Below are 18,895 nucleotides of genomic sequence, written 5' to 3'. Positions count from 1 at the left end.
AGATTAAGTAATTTGTGAGACACATCCTTAACCTTATTGGGTTATTAAGTATTTAGATGACAAAGTCCACACTAATTAATTAATAATTATTTATTACCGTCGACTGTGAGTGACGTCACTTCCCAATGCAAACACATGCCCATAAAAATGGCCGCACCCCTGTCACTTGATTGACAGGTTTCTGTGTAGACGTTGGAAATTCAAATGCAAAAGGAATTGCGAATCCTTTTGAGTTTTGGCAGTTTACATGCACAGTACAGAGAGAGTGAAAAGGCAAATGTGGTAAATCTGTGGTAAAAATTCAAATGACTTGTTGCTCTACACCAGTTTTTTCTTTTTTTTTCTTCTTAAACTTTCCCTCTCCATGTACTAGCACGTAACATTTCAAATTACTTTATTCTTATATAATTTATCTAGAATAATGAAGTCTACAATGTGTAATAATAAGAGAATAAATCTTTAATTAGCTTACTGGGGCATAAGGTTTTTGTTGTGGCTGCTGTTTGGAAGTTTCATTCACTAGCCAAGAGGACTTTGAAGGCCGTGCCTTTCTCTGCAGGAAAATTAATAGAAATACATTTAGTATTCTCACATCAAGCTTCTTTTATTGATGTATGCACTGGGCTTTTTTTTTTCTCTCTCTTTTGTCCATGGTCAAGAATGTCCAATGAATACTGAGCATAAACTGCTTTGTATGCTCTTAAAAAAAGGATATAACCTGCAATAAAATAATCAGAAGCAGCAAGCCTCAGAAAACAACAGGATATGAACCCATCTGCATCATTTCCTTTGAGAAAAGAGGTGTCCTTTATAATCAGCTTTAACATGTTTTCGGTAATCGGATCATGATCAGGGATGAGTTCCGTCTATATCTAAAGGTCTAAACCATTTTTGTTGTCTGCTTACAATGCTTAGTAAAATGTGGACAACAAATATTATCATCCATTATTTTGGAATGCGGTTGCGGTTTTTGACAAAGACGTTAGACGTTATGATCTGGTCACCCAATATTTTTTTAAAGAGATTCAATATATTATTCCACTGGACTACATTTGAATCTGTCATATATCTCCTCATATTCTCACTCACATTTCTCATCACAATTAGCATCCTTTATTCATGGGAATGCTTCTGAAGTTGGGAAACAATAGTGCATCAGCTTATTTATAGCTGTCAAACTGACGGAAAGCATTTCGATTATCTGTGAATATTGTTAAACTACTTTAAATGATGGAAAATGTCAGTTTTTCTTCCACTGGTGTATTCTCTGTTTCCATGTTTGCAGGTATGTGGATTTGGATCTTAATCCGATGACACTGGAGGATGCATTGGAATGTGAGGTGTATAATGAAATCCATGTAAAAAATATCCAGATACCATCCGGATAGAAAACGCATTATATACCAGAAATAAAGAGGGGCTATCAAATTCACTCTTTTATTGTGTTTGCTGTTGCCTTGATGTGAAAGGAAGGTAAATCCTTGTTGTCTTCCTGTGTAAATTGTAGGGTAAAGAGAAAAGGCCAGATCAGTGCAGGATGCGTGTAGTGTGAGATTTACATACAACAGACTCAGAACAGCAGACTGCAAGGCCATTACTGCATATAGATTACATCTAATCAACTCCAAATGACACAGCCGCCACCATAGAGACTGAAAATTACTTATTACCATTGCACTCAGAAAAGAGAGGACTGGATTACTGAATCTAAGGCCTGGTGAAATACAACGGCATGTTACTATGTATGAGGACCAAGTCAATACCAGCGGCTTGTGTATAACTCAAAATGTCAGATGCACCGATGAACAAACAAAAAGTAATTTCATTTTTAATAAACAGTCTTAAGTATAAAAAGTTTGCAACTACCTTTTTTTTGGAATGCTTAAACTGAAACTGTTGTCATGATAAAAGCTTTTTTTTAATTAGATTTATTTTTGTATTAACTACAAGGTACTGCTTAATCAATTATTATGTTTTGCAACATAATAGTCACCCAAGAATCTAAAAAAAAATAATGATAATAATTATCCTAAAAAAAGGAATACAATCCACACTTTAGTGATCCTCAAATCTGGCTGGCAAGAAAGTTTAGCTCCAACCAAACAAACCTATCTGTGATTTTCTAAGGATCCTGAAGACACTGATTAGCAAATTCAGGTGTGTTTGATTAGGGTTAGAGCTAAACTCTGCAGGAAAGTTGATCTCGCAAGCCAGATTTGAGGATGACTCCTGGTTACATTCTAAATCACCCTAAAATGAAAATTATTCATTATTTTCATTATTTAAGTTGGAGGTCTCTTAATTTAATTAAATTTTCAACAAAAGATGCTAATGATAACAGAGGATCGTAGTCATAGTATGGGGGAAAATACCATGGAAGTCAATGACTACCATCAACTGTTTGTTTACCAACATTCTTTGGAATATTTACTTGTGTTCAGACTTGTATAAGTTTCTTTCTTCTGTTGATATGGGTGTCAATGGCTGCCATCAACTGTTTGGTTACCAATCATTTTTATCAAGTTGTGACATTAGCAGCATTTAGTAAACATGAACCAAAAAAAAAAAAAAAAAAAAAAAAAAAAAAAAGAAAAAAAAAAAAACCTAGAGAAAGTTATACATTATTAAAGTCAAAGGTTTTTATTATTAATAATGGACCAAAGCTTAACATTATAGTCATTTGCATTAACTTAAACCTATTAACATTAAGTAATGAGATGAGATTGTTTTTTATATAAAGGGTTACACAAATGGTTCACCTGAAAATTTAAATTTTTCTAAAAATGTAGCAAGGGCGATTCTAGGACTTTCATTTTAGGGGGGTATGAGTATGATTAAAAAATATTATTTGACTATTAGGTTAGGGTTGTATACTAATAATCTTAATGCAATCCACTATTCCATTTAGAGCTGAAACAACGAATCGATTTAATCGATTAAAATCGATTATTAAAATAGTTGTCAACTAATTTAGTAATCGATTCGTCGCTAAATAAATTTTATTTGCCATAAGCGGCTCATTTCGTGCATATTTCAAATCTGCGGTGACCAAAGTGTGGCAGTAATGAGCCACCGGAGGTTTTACTCAGCCAGTACAGCAGGTGAAGTAGCGAATAGCCAATAGCTGGCCTCGTTTTATGTCACGTGCTTCCCGAACAGCGTCTCTGCAGCATTCAGCGGGAAGTGGGAGTACTTTACTTTGAGCCTTTAAAATGAAGAGTAACCTGTAAACTCTGCACTACTGAACTGTTTAAGGGGCCGTTCACATATCGTGTCTTTTGCGTGCTCAAGTTCGTTATTTCCTATGTAGGCGCGCAGTATGCACTCTCATAATGGAAGCGACGCGTTCGCGACACGCACGCGGTGCGATGCGCCCGTTTTTCCAGGCGCGTCCAAACCGCATCCATTTGTCCTTTGCTGAAATTTCCGGGTCTTCATGGAGAGGGCACGTCATGGAGAGAGCACGTCATGGTTGCTTAGCAAAGGCAGACGCCTCAGGGGCGCTTCTGCCCGAGCGCTTTGGAAAGAAGGAGAAAGCGACGCGACTAGCGTTTTCCACGCGTTTTTAGGTGCGATATGTGAACGGCCCATAAGAATTTTATTTGTGCAGATTCTCCAGTACAAGGTTGTTTGCAAATGTTTAGTCGTAAAAGCTGATAACATTGCTTTTTAACAGTTAACATTTAAAGCTTTACAAAATGTTATGTGATCAGTTTGTCGTTTACCAGTTCATAATTCAGACTTGCAACATAATTATGACTGAATGAGAGAGGTTTTTTTTTTTTTGTGTGTGTCCCATTTTTTTTTTTCTGGACAACCTTCTGATGGATTTTACTTTAAATTGTGAGTTCCATTCAGGTTTCATGCCATTGGCACTTTTTTTCGAAGGATTGTTTACAATTTCACAGCATAAGCTATAAAGCTTTTTCCCAGTAAATAATAAAATACAATGCACTGCAATTTTATTCTGTTTTATCCTTATACTTCGTGAACATATGTTCTCAAAGATTCCTTAAGCTTTGTTTGGGATGTTAAACTACTTTAGGAGCTCTAAGGACTGCCATGGTGAAAACAATATTTGAAATCTCCTTGTGAATTTTGCTAGAGTATGGATCAGTGTTTTGATTGCAGAAGAGTTCGACAAAGGATTACTAACATAAAACAACTCCAGGTATATTTTTGATGAGGATATGACAATGCAAAATGGTTAAAATCTCTTAAAAATCTATGCTGAATGATAAAGACCCTTTATTAATAATTTACTTGGGGAAAAAATGGAAAAAACTAAAATATAAGTACATAAACCGATTAATCGATTAATCGTAAAAATAATCGACAGATTAATCGATTATCAAAATAATCGTTAGTTGCAGCCCTAATTCCATTGCATTCCCTGTATTTCATATACGGGAGAAGGAGTACTCACTGAGCCTTATACAATACGGTAAAATAATTGGAAACATTTCGATGTGACCAGTCACTAGAACATTTGGGAAATGTAAAATTTTGTATAAACAATACGGTTGGTTATACATCAAGTCACCCCCTGAAAATGTATTTCATTTCAAATCATTTAACTAACCAGCTAATATTCATTGAGAATATAGACAAAAAAATTATTAATGTAATTGTCTATTGGCAATATGTTTAATCTGTTCTATATTTATTTCTATTTATTAAAAATAACAACATAAATTATTAATTTGCCACTGCTATAAATCAAATATTTAAAAAAAAACACAAATCCTTTCACTCTACTGTTACTCTAATATATGTATCAAGATACACTAATGATTCATTATTACTTAATACCAAATTATATTGAATAATACAAAAAATAATTCCACATGATGTTTCTCTCTCTGTGCTTTCAGACAATAATGCGTGTCTTTAATAATTTCTGTGCATGGCTGCATAATGTAATGTCAAAATACACAATAATAATAATAATAATATGTTTCAAATTTTAAAAAGTAAAATAAATCATGATTGTTTTCTAAAGTATGTTTTCATGGGTGTTAATCGCTTCATTTTTGAATTCTGTCACACACTGTGATAAGGGCTGAAGGTGAACACAGCGAAGACGTATTGGTATTGGATGAGAAACCAAACCGTGTATTGGTCCAGTAACATTATGTAAACTGCAATTACAAGATGCAGACTTCCATGCAGACTCAGATAAGGGGTGGAGCCGAAACTTGATGCAGCTTGCCACATTTCAAATGAGTTTTTAAAGGGGACTGAAGCGATCACAAATTAATAAATCAAATAATTTTTTAGTGGGGCTGGGGAGAAGCCCCCCTAAAAAGGGCCTAGTGAAGCCCCTGGTACTTAACCTCAGGACTTCCAGGATGTAGTTTCTTCATCTAAATAGATCTGGAGAAACTTAGCATTTCATTAGCATTGCATCTGAAGGAAGCATTATTATAGATTATAGTCCCATATTTTGGCCAGTAAAAATATTTAAAGTTAAATGCATAAATGGTGGGTTTGTTTCTTAAAGCACACTGTATTTCACTACACATGACATTGACTTGACTCTTGATTGATTACATGTGGATAGAGACACTTTTTGACAGCCGTTTGAACTCTCATTCTGATGGCACCCATTCACTGTAGAGGATATTTACCCAAATTTGTTCAAATGAAGAAACTCATCTACATTTTAGAGGTTGAGTAAAAACTCAGCAAATTTTCAATTTGGGGTGAACAAGGCCTATTCCTTTAAAAACCTTTTAATTGTGAAATTTGATGCAGACATTTCTTTATGGTTTTTCACCATTATAGTTCAGCACTCATTAATAACTGTTAAATAAAATGTGAGCAAGTCTTTGTGAAAGCTTGATAAAAACTGTACGATTGCATTATTATGCAAATCTCATCATCTTATGCAAACCCCTTCAATTCAAGATGTTAAGCACTGAAGCTTATTAAATATTTAAGTATGCAAATTAAGATTTTTTTCCTCTGCCATTAGAAGAGCAACAAAGTATAGCATTGCTGCCGATTTTCCCTATGGTTTGTGCCATTACATCAGCTACAGATTATATTGAACTCAGTCACAAAAAAAGGCTGACGTGAAAAGTGGTTAAGCTATGACAGCTATAATGCACAACAGTTGGTCTTCTAACTGATGAGATTTAATTAAATTGACACATAACCTCTAGCTAATGTCAGTCACAGCAATCCAATCAATGAGACATTAGCTGCATCAGAGCTCGGCATGTACATTGCTCATACTGTGCTAATAGGTTATTTTCTTAGAGAGCTGATTAGCACATGCAATTTTTGCACAATGTTGCATCTTATAAAGACATTAATTGAGGGACAATGACCATGCATAATGTATTTCTGACAATCTCCCTACAAGCTAGATTCAAATTCTGCCAACTCCAATAGCTCACGGCTGAAGGTTTTATTGCTGTTAGCAGAGATATGAGCATTGCTTATTAAGTTTCCATTGAGTGATGCACTAATAATGTCCAGCTGCATGTGGAATATCAAACTATAGAATAATTTCAGTGACGTGACACAAAACAGAGGTTTCATAGCCGAGGTGCACAGTGTGTAGAAGACGAATTCAAATTATTTAAAGTGTTTTTTAGTGAGGTTATGTTATATGATATCATGAGATTGGTGGATATTTAAAATAGTAATGTTATAATAATAATAATAATAATAATAATAATAATAATGTAAATTCTGTCATCATTTACTCACCAAACAGCTGACGGTAGATATAATATTATTATTATTTATTATTTTATTTTCCGGTTTGATTACCAACGTGCTCAAAAGAAGAAAGAAACTCATACAGGTTTTGAAGAATTTGATGGTAAAATAATAATAATAATAATAATAATAATAATAATAATAATAATAATTATATATTGGAATATCTCCAATATAATAAATATTTTTGGGGGTTATTCTTTAATAAATCACTTTTTTTAATAATGGGATGATTTTCATATTAAGTTAATGTCACAAAGTATCATTTAAGATCACAGAAAATAAAGAAGAAATTGTACTAAATATTGATTGATTGACCACAGGGGAAAGAGAAAGTATACTCTTTTCTTCAAAGCAAATCAGAGATAGAACACAACAACAGCACCAAAAATATTGACACGTATTGAATTATGATATGATATATACTAGATATTATATTTTATTCACGCTTTGGTGTAACTCAATTACTGTACACTCTCTACGTTTTCTACTTTTGCCTATGCTCACCTCAGTTAAGCATAATTTTTGGAGAAGATGGCGTTATTTTCTTTCAAAACCACTTATTGTGAAGTGCATTATTCTTGAGTGCACACACACACACACACACACATTTACATTACATTTTACATTTAATCATTTAGCAGATGCTTTTATCCAAAGCGACTTACAAATGAGAACAATAGAAGCAGTCAGGTCAACGAGAGAACAACAACAGAATACAAGTGCCATGACAAGTCTCAGTTAGTCTAGGACAGAACATATAGCCAGGTTTTTTTTTTTTTTTTTTTTTTTTTTTTTTTTATGAAAAGGAAAAGTGCTAGTATTAGTTGGTTAAGTGCTGTCGAAAAAGATGAGGCTTTAGATGTTTCTTGAGAATGAGGTCCTTGAGAGTGATTTTGAACTTCTTTGGGATGGCACCGCAAGGCGTCGTTCACTTGAGCGCGTACACACACACACACACCAGCCTTAATGGCTCAGTTACATTCAATAAAATATTTGATAACAGGAAGAAAAAGTAAAGGCAAATATATTATATATTCTACCTTTACTTTCATCTTAACTTTTTTTTTGCCATTGTTTTCTTACAAAAGCTTTAATACAGGAGTGGTTGTGCTTGATAAATGCAGTCATCATGCAATTTTTGTGAAAATGTAGTAATTGTAATACGATTGTGTGTGTGTGTGTGTGTTTGTCTGTGAAGAAATGGTCCATATGACAATTTTCAAACAATAAAGAGCTCTGGACATCACAGTTGTTGTCTTTGTCTTTTTGTTTTTCAGAGGGAGATCATGTTGTTAAATGAGCAGAAATTTGTTTATTAAACTGAAAATCAATGTAAGTGATACATTAAAGATAAGATTAAAATTATGACACTGTTCTATGACTTTAATTGTTGAGTAAAACTGTGAAAACAAGACCATTTCTGGCATGGAAAAAATCATTTCAAAGGGCAGTGTTTACTGCCTTTAATTCAATCATAATTTATATTAGATAATAGTTTATCTTACATTGATGACAGTTCTCTTTAAAAATGTTTTATTTGCTATACAAAGTAAAGGGACATTCATAAACATCTGTAGAAAATCTGTGTATTTTCAATGATAAATTTAATCTATTGATGAAAAAAAATAAACAAGTAACACTGTTGTCAAGCTGATGTTACAGGTACCGGCTGGCACCATGTAAACAGCTTATATGCTCTCTCTGAAAACAGGAGAAATAAGTGAGGCAAACTCTGTGCCTATTTTTAATCTAGCCCAGCAGAAAGAGGAAGAAAGGATTTTTAGACATTCACAATTTAAATCCTCCTCTGTTACAAACACTCAATGTTCACTACGAAATAAACACAACTTCAAAATAAAATACAATGTCTTTTTTTCATCTTTCAGCAAACACTAAGTTTTGTGTGATTAAATTAATCAAAATGACAATAACCACTGTAACCCTGTTAAGTTGTCTCTTTTCAACTCAAAATAAAACATAGCTTATGTTACCACTTATATATGGTTCCTAAATGCTGCATTTTCTACATCTAATGTCATTTTTACTCTTCTCAAAATGCATGAGCTGACAGACTTTTAACCGCTTTTTAACCATTTAAAAATATATCACTTTTGTTTTTAACAATAGCGTTTAACCATTGAATAAACTCAGTTTTAACATCAGCTTTTCACATTTTACACAGTATCATACATTTCAAAAGTATTACACTTCAGACACTTAGCTTGATTTACTATTCCACCAACCTGAAAACAGGGCAAACTCCGTCCGTTTTTCGTCTCGCTCAGCAGAAAGAGGAAAATCGCAATGCGGACCGAACTGACGTAAAGCCCCCTGGAGAACAGTAAGCGCCACCCGCTGGCGAACTCCACAATTACTCTTGACCTCAATATAAAATATTTTAGTGCAAGGATGGTGGAACCAGGTTCATTGCCCCTGAACAAATATTCAAAAACATTCATTATAAAATAACAGAAACTACCACAAATGTGAAAACTTAGTGGGCATCACACTATATGCACATCTAAAGAATATGTTAGAAGACTGTTACACATGACTGAGCACTACAAGCGTTATTTAGAAAAACAGTACACATTATCACAAACAAATAAATAAATAAATAATTTTTTTTGGAGATATGTTTCTGCCATAACAACTCTCATGGAGTTTAATGTACATGACCATGTTAATGTGTTAATCCAGTAAACTCACACGTATCACACAGGGATTGACAATCGACACCAGACAGAGAAACAGGTTGCTGAAAAATCTTTAACCTTTTCAGTGGTGAGTTTAAAATATTCGAATGTGCCCCTCACTGTTTCCATGGCGACGCATCAGGCTTGTCACGTGACACATTTTGTCTACAAAAACACTGTATGACAAATGGATCGCTTTTATTTGGTTTTTCCAATTTTGAGGTATCTGTACTTTACTCGAGTATCATTTTTGGGGAGTACTCACGATAAAAATGCAACGTTCATCTCCCATTCCATTTAAAAGCGAGATGCGCTCGCGCCATAGCGGATTGCTATTTACATTGCGAAATTTTTTGGCGGAAAAGCTGAATGCTTCTCAAGTGAATAAACCGATCTGCTCGTGCGTGAAGTTAAAGCGCGTGAGCAGATCATCTACAGGACAAGCAGGCATCCACCAAAGCTTCCCGAGGTGAAGAAGGCATGGGATGAAGTAGCAGTGCATGCTTTCAAATAGCTCCGCGTGATGACTCAGTTAATATATGTGTGTCTGTATTAGCATGGTTGTTCAATTAATTAGCCAAGTTCTTCATCATTATAAGTAGTAATAGACTGAATTGCAAATAGGTAGCCTAATTCTAATACACGCAATGACTATACATCATTACATTTTTATATTTATGTAGCCTTCAATAATATTCTTTTACACTGTAATCCTTTTGTTTTTATTTTTTTGCCATGTTTGTGGCATGTTTGTGGACTTGATTTTACTTTCAATTCCTTTTACATTCTCCAAGGTATTAACATTAACCTGTTTCATAACTCCATGTAGAACGCTTCTGTACGTAAATGTGAGCACTGTGGCAGTAGTAATGCAATATTTAGAAAATTTACTATCGTACTCTTGATACTCAGTACTTTTACTTTAAGTAGACATCAGGCTGTAGTACTTTTACTTGTACTTGAGTAAAATTTAGCAAGGAGTATCTGTACTTTTACTCAAGTAATGAAGCTTTGTACTCTGTCCGCCTCTGCTCAGTAGGGGGACGGACACCTGGGAGGGGGCCAGCAGGGTGAGTCCAGGGAGGTGACGATGGAGGGAGGAGCCAGGGAGGAGACATGAGGGGCATGGAGCAGGAGAAGCCCAGCAGGACTCAGGCCACAACCATAATGTCGACCCATGGTCCAGGTGGCTGACCAACGGTGGCAGAGAAGGTGGTGGAGGAGACTAAGGCGATGGAGATCTGATGAGCCAGGGCAAAAGGGAGGATCCGGAGGCGCAGATGGCACTGGCAGATGGCACCGGCGACCAACATGAAGATGTGGATCTGGGAAGCCACGGTGGAGCCGGAGCGACCGACGACTGAGAAGGAGTCGAGTGGATGAAGGAGCCTGAGGGATGGAGGAACGAGGCGATGCCAGAGGAATGGAGTCCTGAGGAGCATGAGGGAGTCTGGTGGAGCTTGTGGACTGCCAGGTGACAGCGTTGTCAAGGGAAACTCCAGCCATGGCGATGCTGGGGGATGGCAGTCCTGTGGAGCTCACACTGCATAGATGGGGGGCTTAGGACTAGCAGACGACAGTGGAGGAGGAGGCAGGAGAGTGTGGGAGAGTGGGCATTTGTGGGCCTCCTGACATTCTGGGCTAAACTTTGGATCAGGAGCCCCCTCTAGGCTGATCACCGGAACAGGATTATTCTCTGGAGGAGCGTACACTTGAAGGTGTATAAATGGTGTTCACACCAGATACTGACTGGTTTTTGAGCCTCATGTTGCCCTTAAATAATATCTATAAAATCTAAAGCTCAAAGTTCAATGCCAAGCGAGATATTTTATTTAACAGAATTCGCCTACAAAAAATGACTCATTTTGACTACATCTGTTCGTCGAGTGGTGTTCTTCTCGCCGAGAAGACCACCAAAGATGCCCGATTGCGGTCGTGCTGTCCTTTCTGAAGCAAGGGCTGGAGCGAAGGCTGTCTCCCTCCACCCTCAAAGTCCAGGTTGCCTCTATTGCTGCGTACCATGACCCCGTGAATGGGAAGTCTTTGGCTAAGCATGACCTCATCGTCAGGTTCCTTAGAGGGACCAGGAGGTTAAATCCATCCCGGCCCCCCTGTATACCCTTTTGGGACCTGTCTCTAGTGCTTAAATCACTACAGCAGGGCCCATTCGAGCCTATAGTATAGTATGAGCAGTATAGTCCATGGTATAGCCTTAGAGCCCATGTTTCCCCGGCAGACTTCTGCCTTCCCAAGAGGGTTTTTTATCACCTCAAATTTCTCCATATACTCCTAAATGGATGCTATATGTGTATTTGCCTCCGAGACCTCCTTCCGGAAGGATAGGGCTTCCGCAGCGTCCCTGTTCCAAGCGGACCGGGTTCGTTTTCCCAGTGTTATCCAGTCTCACCCAGTGAGGTAGTGCTTTGACAATGGTGAGTGGAGCTACTTGTTCTGAGCCCCGACCTACACCTTATAGGGGTGCAGGCGGCTCGCACAGGGCACTAGAAGGGGCAGCACCCATGGCGCTTTGATAGGGATCCCATATTCGTCGGTCACCGACGTGGCGTCGAGAGTGACCGACTGAAAGGGAACATCTCGGTTATGTATGGTAACCCTCTTTCCCTGAAGGAGAGAACGGAGACGCCACGTCCCATCGCCATGGTTGCTGTACTGCCGCTGAGCTGCCGGGTCCCGGCTCGGCCCCTCAGCGAAAAACTGGAATGCATTGCACCTGCTGCCTTCTTATACTCACGCATTGATCAGCGGCAGCTGGATGCAATTATTGCATACCAATGTGCATTGGCTCATTTAGTTTACACTCGAAGTAGATTGGTCTATCGAAGTGATATCCCATATTCGTTGGTCACCGACGTGGCGTCTCCATTCCCTCCTTCAGGGAACGAGGGTTACCATACATAACCGAGACGTTTGCACAAAGATTATTCCTGAAAGATGGAGCAGTTCCCTCTTTGTCTGGAGAAGGCGTTGTTTATGGACCACAAACGGTAAAAAAACGTGTATTTCATTATTTAAATTGGTGCGTTTAACAGTTTCTGTAACTTATTACACAAAGGGCAACGCTGTTTAGCTTTGTTAACTAGATGTTAGGGCTGTGCAAAACAAATTTAAATGCGATTTTCATGCGCATCTCATCATTAAAAATGCTCCTGTGATTATGAGTACATCTCCAGCACATGCTCCTGCCCACTTGCTTCTCAAAACTAGTCCAAAACTAGCCCAATCACGTTTCCAGGAGGGCAGCGTGCGCTCAGCTGCTGTCGAATCACAACACAGGAACCGCTGGCACAATCACAACTCGTTACGTATTTCTGAAAGAGGGACTTTATAGAACAAGGAAGTCATCAGCCCATTTTTATGACAGTGAAAACAGTGGTATACAGATAGGTGAATTGTATGAAAAATACTGTGTTTTTTACACGCGAAACATGATCACATATTATATTGCACACTGTAAACACAATCAAAGCTTCATAAAAGCAAGAAAAACGGGACCTTTAATAAAATCTGCACTTGTGTCCAACACTACTCGCCTTCAGGGGACTTTTTGTTACAATATAAAATAACCCCCATATATAACATACATTAAAGGAGCTATGTGGAGGTTTTTACTTAAAAAATCTTTAAGATAGAGTTTTCATTTGTACGTGTATGAGCCATGATGTAAAAAAAAAAAAGAATGACACCTCGACTGTCCACCACAGTTGCCTCTATCAGCCTGTAAGCTCAATTGTGTGTGGAGGAGTCGGGCCCGAATTGGTGCGAAAATTCACAAAATGTGACGTCATGCGCGTTCTCATCTACTTGGGCTTACAACCGTACGGCATGCCAGCCATTATAGTAAGCAGCGGCAATAGTGTTTTCAGATGGACTCTGTGGATGGAAAGAAGCGACCAGCCTCCGGCAGCACAATTCAGACACCCACTGACACTCCTCGTAAGTAAAAAAAAAAAAAAGTCAAGAGTCAACATCGGAGCGGCATTTGATTCTTGGCGGGAGCTCCGGTCAGCGCTGGGTATAAAAACAGATCCCGAGTAGTAATAGTACTGCATCTAAAAATAAGCATAACGTCTTCAACTCAGTTATATAATTTAGCGTCACTCTACAATAGTCAAAATAAGAGGTCTGTGAGTGTTGGCAGTGTGTGTGTTACAGTGTTAAAATACTTTTAAAAGTAGACTTTAGTTGATAATATAAAGTAGCACTGCAACATTCTACTAAAATATGGTCTGTCAAACAATAACCTTACTATACTATACTAAGTACTATAATTTTTCTTACCTCAAACATGCTGATGAATCTCGATGAGCCGTCAGTGGTTGCTGCGGCACCCCGGTTGATGTGGTCGTGCTCGTACGAGCGTGCGCACTGAGAACGAGCATGAGACTGGCTGCAGTTCCTCTAACGGCCACTGTTGTCAGTAACGGTTAGAAATTTCAGAACCTATGCAATGCTCCTTTAAAATAATCCCTTCGTAGCATATCTATACATGTGGAGCTGGGGAAGGTGAAGGATTTCTGAAACTGCTACAGCAAACACTAGTCAAGTATTTGAATTTTGAGATGCAAAGCTCTTTTTTTTTTTTTTTGCTGCTTCATGCGAAAATAAATCAATCAGCTGTATCATGTGAATGTTGATGTAATTATATCAGATTGAGCTCGAATCTATCGGCCTGTGCAATCCAAAATTTCATGACAGAAATATGTATTTCTCTATACCTGCCCTTATTTCTTTGTTCAGGAGAATGAGAACAAATTAATTTTTACCATGTTTTGTAGAATCACAGGACTGATCCAAGAGCTCTAGTTGCATTGATCTCTGTTGTTGGCTCCACACTAACTATTTGGATTCTAGTTTACTATGATTCTTTAGTGCTGTGCAACATTGTCAACATGTTATAACAAGGTGGCAAACTTCCAAACTCCACTAAATCCTTAGCTTAGCACTGAGAGGTAGCACATCTTGTCATGAAGGCTTTCCCATCAAAATGGCTTCAAAGTGACAACAAAACCTTCCCAGACTGTACTTTTTATGATTGTCCAACTTGTCGTTAACCACTATTCAATTACTATTACTATTATTATTTTAATTATTATTATTATTGTTTTTATATATACAATTAGATAAAGGCGATTTGGGAAAAATGTGCTTAATTGCAAATACAAAAATTTCCAATAGTCTTAAAAAGTGAACATTATATTATATTATATTATATTATATTATATTATATTATATTATATTATATTATATTATATTATATTATGACCACATTCAACCATTACACTTTAGAATATTGATATCCTGAATTATAGAACTCTGTTTAAGTTGTAAATGTGTAGCTATTTATTATAAAAAAATAAAAAATAAATAAATAAATAAATAAAAAAACAGACACATATTTGATATGTTATTCCTATGCTATTTCATCTCTAGCCTTCATGTTCATGCCTTCAGATCAATCACGATTTGCTTCTGTGGATGGCATTAATTTCATGTTCACAGTTCTATTCAACAAAAATGTTAGTGCCTATCAGTGTTTTCAATAAACAATTTCAGTGCTTTTTTTCAATGCCTTGAATGTGTTATGATTGTATTTGGATAAATCTGAGAAAGAGAAAGAGAGAGAAAGAGAAAGAGAAAGAGAAAGAGAAAGAGAAAGAAACAATAACATGAAAATTGCAAGCAATACAAAGTTTCATGCATTGTTCAGAATAGTAGAAGCTTGAAAAAGGAGTGACAGAAGAGTAGTAAAAAATGTAAGTATACAGTTTAGTGCTCACAGAAGAGATGAAGAAATTACTTTCTGGCTACTTCTTGAATATTGTCAGGTATTAGACTGTCTGGACTTGGTGAGAAAGATCATTACACCAGCCTGGAACAGTAAATGAAAATGTTCTTGAAATATTTTGCCTGGCAGGCATCGAGAGGGGATGTAGACTCATAAGAGAAAGAGTGAAGGTAGGAGGGTGCAGAGCCTTAGGCTATTCTATAGGCAAGCCTCAGTGTCTTAAACTTAATGCAAGCAGCAACTGCCAGGCAATGTAGAGATAAAAAGGTGCAAGGTGGGCTCTTGTGGGTTTACTGAAGTCCAGTCATGGAGCTGCATTCATTTGCAGAGGTTTGATTGTACAAGTTGGAAGTCATGTTGGAAGTTTTTGTATGGAGACAATCCAATAATTAACATTTTAAGCAGGCTAAAGATACTCTGTAGAATATATTGTTTCATATTTATATTTATTAGGGGTGGGGGTAGCAGTGCAGTGGATAAGACACATGCCTTTGGTGTGAGAGACCCGGGTTTGCATCCACTGTGAGACACCAACGTGTCCCTAAACAAGACACTTAACCCCTAGTTGCTCCAGAGGTGTGCGACCTCTGACGTATATAGCAATTGTCAGCTAAACGAATAATGTAATAATATTTAAAAGAAAGCATGTATTCACTCACTTTTCTTCTGCCTTTCTTTCTTCCTTTCCTCACTTCCTATGTAGTCATCTTGTTCTCTCTCCCAAAGCATAAAAAATGAAGCATGGTTAAGCAGCTAAATATGCCTACTGTAAAAATATCAATTTAACTAGTGATGTCATTGTTTTTTTTTAATGTAAAAAATAAATAAATAATAATAATACAAATAATAATAACATTTTGGTGCTTAAATTTTGCTAGAAAATATAACCATATAACTCCAATTTTACACTCTCTGCACTGGCTACTTATTAAGTTACAAAATATTATTACTTACCTATAAGGCCCTAAATGGTTTAGCTCCTGCATACCTAACTAGCCTTATACAACACTACGATCCATCAAGGGCGCAAAAGTCTGGACTTTTGGTAGTTCCTAGTATAGCAAAGTCCACTAAATGATTTTTTTTTTTTACATTTGCCTCCCAAACTCTAGAATAGCCTTTCTGATAGCATTTGAGTTTCAGCATCATGATAATTGCTGTTAATAGTGTTGATTTTTCAATACATTTCTGCCATATGTACATAAAAGATGAGTCACCACTGATAAGCTACTACTAAATATTATAGAAACTTAATTTTCTGTAAAGTTGCTTTGCAACAATAGTATCGTAAAAACCAACATTTAATTTTTTTATGAATCTCGGTATGCTATTTTGTAATTTCATTTGAATGTCAACATTTGTAAGATTTAGCCAGTGCTCCACACAGAGATCTTATCTGATCAACATCAGTCTGTCTGGAATAACAAGAAGAAACAGAACAAACTGAGACAGACTCAATTTAGAAGAACTTTGGCAATGTCTCCAAGACACTTCAAGAAACCTGCCAGCAAAGCTAACTGAAAAACAATGTGCAAGTGCACCAAGGAAAAAAGCTTATTTTTTTTAACATAGTGTGGTCACAACAAATGTTGATTTAATTTAGGTATGTTAATAGAAGCTAATTTATACAATCTGTTTATGGCATTCTTTTTAGCCATCCCCATTTTACAGCATTTTTACACATGTGCCTAAAACCTTGCACAGTACTGTCACGGTGCAGGGTGCCGTCTCAGCTTCCCCTGTGGTCTGTGTTGTCCTGTCTGTTCAGTAGCTCGTGGTCTGGGCAATCAGCGCTGATCATGGCGGGGTTGCGCAGATCACAAGCTGATTCTTCCCCACCTGTCGCTCATTCCCCCACTCCCTTATATGTCTCTGCTTTTCTGTCTGTGGTCGTGAGTAGATTGTTTTGTCTTTGCCCATGTTTTACATTATTCTCATTATCAGTCTCACCTTCTGTTCTTGTGTCAAAGGATCCGTAATTCGGAGATCCGGCAGCACGAGTGGTCCGCAGTGTGCCGGCCAGCTCGGAGATCTCTGTGTGCGCCAGAGCATTTCATTATTGTTTATGTTATTTTGTGTTTTGTGGCGAGAATAAATATTCTCCTTTTTCTTTACTCTGCATCTGAGTCCTCTGTCCAGTACGCACCCGTGACAGAATCTACTCAACAAGGATGGATTCAGCAGAGGAAACGGAGCTGCGCCGAGCTCTTCAGCAGCAGGGCTCTCTTCTGGGTCGACAGCAGGAGGAAATTGCAGCTTCTCGTCACGCCTACCTGGAGATCGCTCTCCAGATCAACCGGCTAGCCGAATGGCTTGACCAGCTGCAGGCCAGCCCCTCAGCTGCCCCGTCTGTTCCGGATGCCCCGTCTGTCCCACCTGCTCCTCGCCACGCGGAACCACGACTCAATCCACCCGCTGGGAAGTCGTGGCCTAATGGTTAGAGGGTTGGACTCCCAATCGAAGGGTTGTGAGTTCTAGTCTCTGGCTGGACGGAATTGTGGGTGGGGGTAGTGCATAAACAGCTCTCTCTCCACCTTCAATACCACGACTTAGGTGCCCTTGAGCAAGGCATCGAACCCCCAACTGCTCCCCGGGCGCCGCAGCATAAATGGCTGCCCACTGCTCCGGGTGTGTGCTCACAGTGTGTGTGTTTGTGTTCACTGCTCTGTGTGTGTGCATTTCGGATGGGTTAAATGCAGAGCACAAATTCTGAGTATGGGTCACCATACTTGGCTGAATGTCACTTCACTTTCACTTTCACTTTCTCCATACTCGGGTGAGCCCAACTCATGTCGATCATTTCTGTCCCAGTGTTCGCTGACTTTCACTCTCCAGCCTTCCTGTTTCCCCACGGAGCAATCCCGGGTGGCGTTCGTCATCACTCTCCTGGTTGGTCAAGCGAGAGAGTGGGGAATGGCTATGTGGGACACCAAACATGACTGTTGTGCGTCGTTTGAGGCATTCTCGAGGGAGCTGCGCAAGGTGTTTGACTGCTCGGCACGCGGTATTGAGGCAGCACGAGCATTGTCGCTGCTTCCACACGCTCGCTGCGTCCTGCGGCTGGAATGAGAAGGCTCTCTGGGATCACTTCCTCCACGGCCTGGCTGAGCAGGTGAAGGATTTCCCGCCATTTGGGTCGATGACCGGATTACTCTCCGTTCTCGGCACCGTAGAGAGGGGATTCCCCATGAACACGTCACCGGGGTTCCGTATGCAGCAGCATGTGACACGATGTCTCAACGCCGCATCCTCCCGGAGGAGGAGCCCATGCAGATTGGGAGAGCACGGCTGACAATAGGAGAGCGACGCCGTCGCTTGGATAATCAGCTCTGTCTGTACTGCGGTGAGGCGGGTCACATGGTAGCGGCGTGCCCTGTGCCAGGGCAACGCTTTTCACGCAAGGGAGAGCGCATGGTGAGCGTCAGAGTTCCAAGCTTCAGTACAGTTTGGGGGAGCTGTTTTCCAGGTTTCAGCATTGATTGACTCTGGAGCGGAGGGCGACTTCATGGATTCCAGACTGGCAACTCGTTTGGGGATTTCGGCTGTTGCACTGGCCGAACCGATTTCTGACAGGACACTTTGTGGCACCCATCTCACTAATATCACTCACACCACTGAGTTTGTCACATTAACCTTGTCTGGTAATCATGCTGATGAG

At 38.5% G+C, this 18,895-nt stretch overlaps 1 protein-coding gene across 1 annotated transcript in view; it reads right to left on the bottom strand.

Moving 5' to 3' along the window:
* LOC127968890 (serine protease HTRA1B) overlaps positions 1-18,895 on the bottom strand; it is a 433,724-nt gene that overhangs the window by 281,639 nt on the left and 133,190 nt on the right. The gene's annotated exons all lie outside the window — the stretch shown is intronic.

This window comes from Carassius gibelio, chromosome B12 (assembly GCF_023724105.1).
Source record: "Carassius gibelio isolate Cgi1373 ecotype wild population from Czech Republic chromosome B12, carGib1.2-hapl.c, whole genome shotgun sequence".
Taxonomy (NCBI): domain Eukaryota; kingdom Metazoa; phylum Chordata; class Actinopteri; order Cypriniformes; family Cyprinidae; genus Carassius; species Carassius gibelio.
The sequence above is the reverse complement of the archived record's forward strand: the minus strand, read 5'-3'. Positions and strand labels throughout refer to the sequence as shown.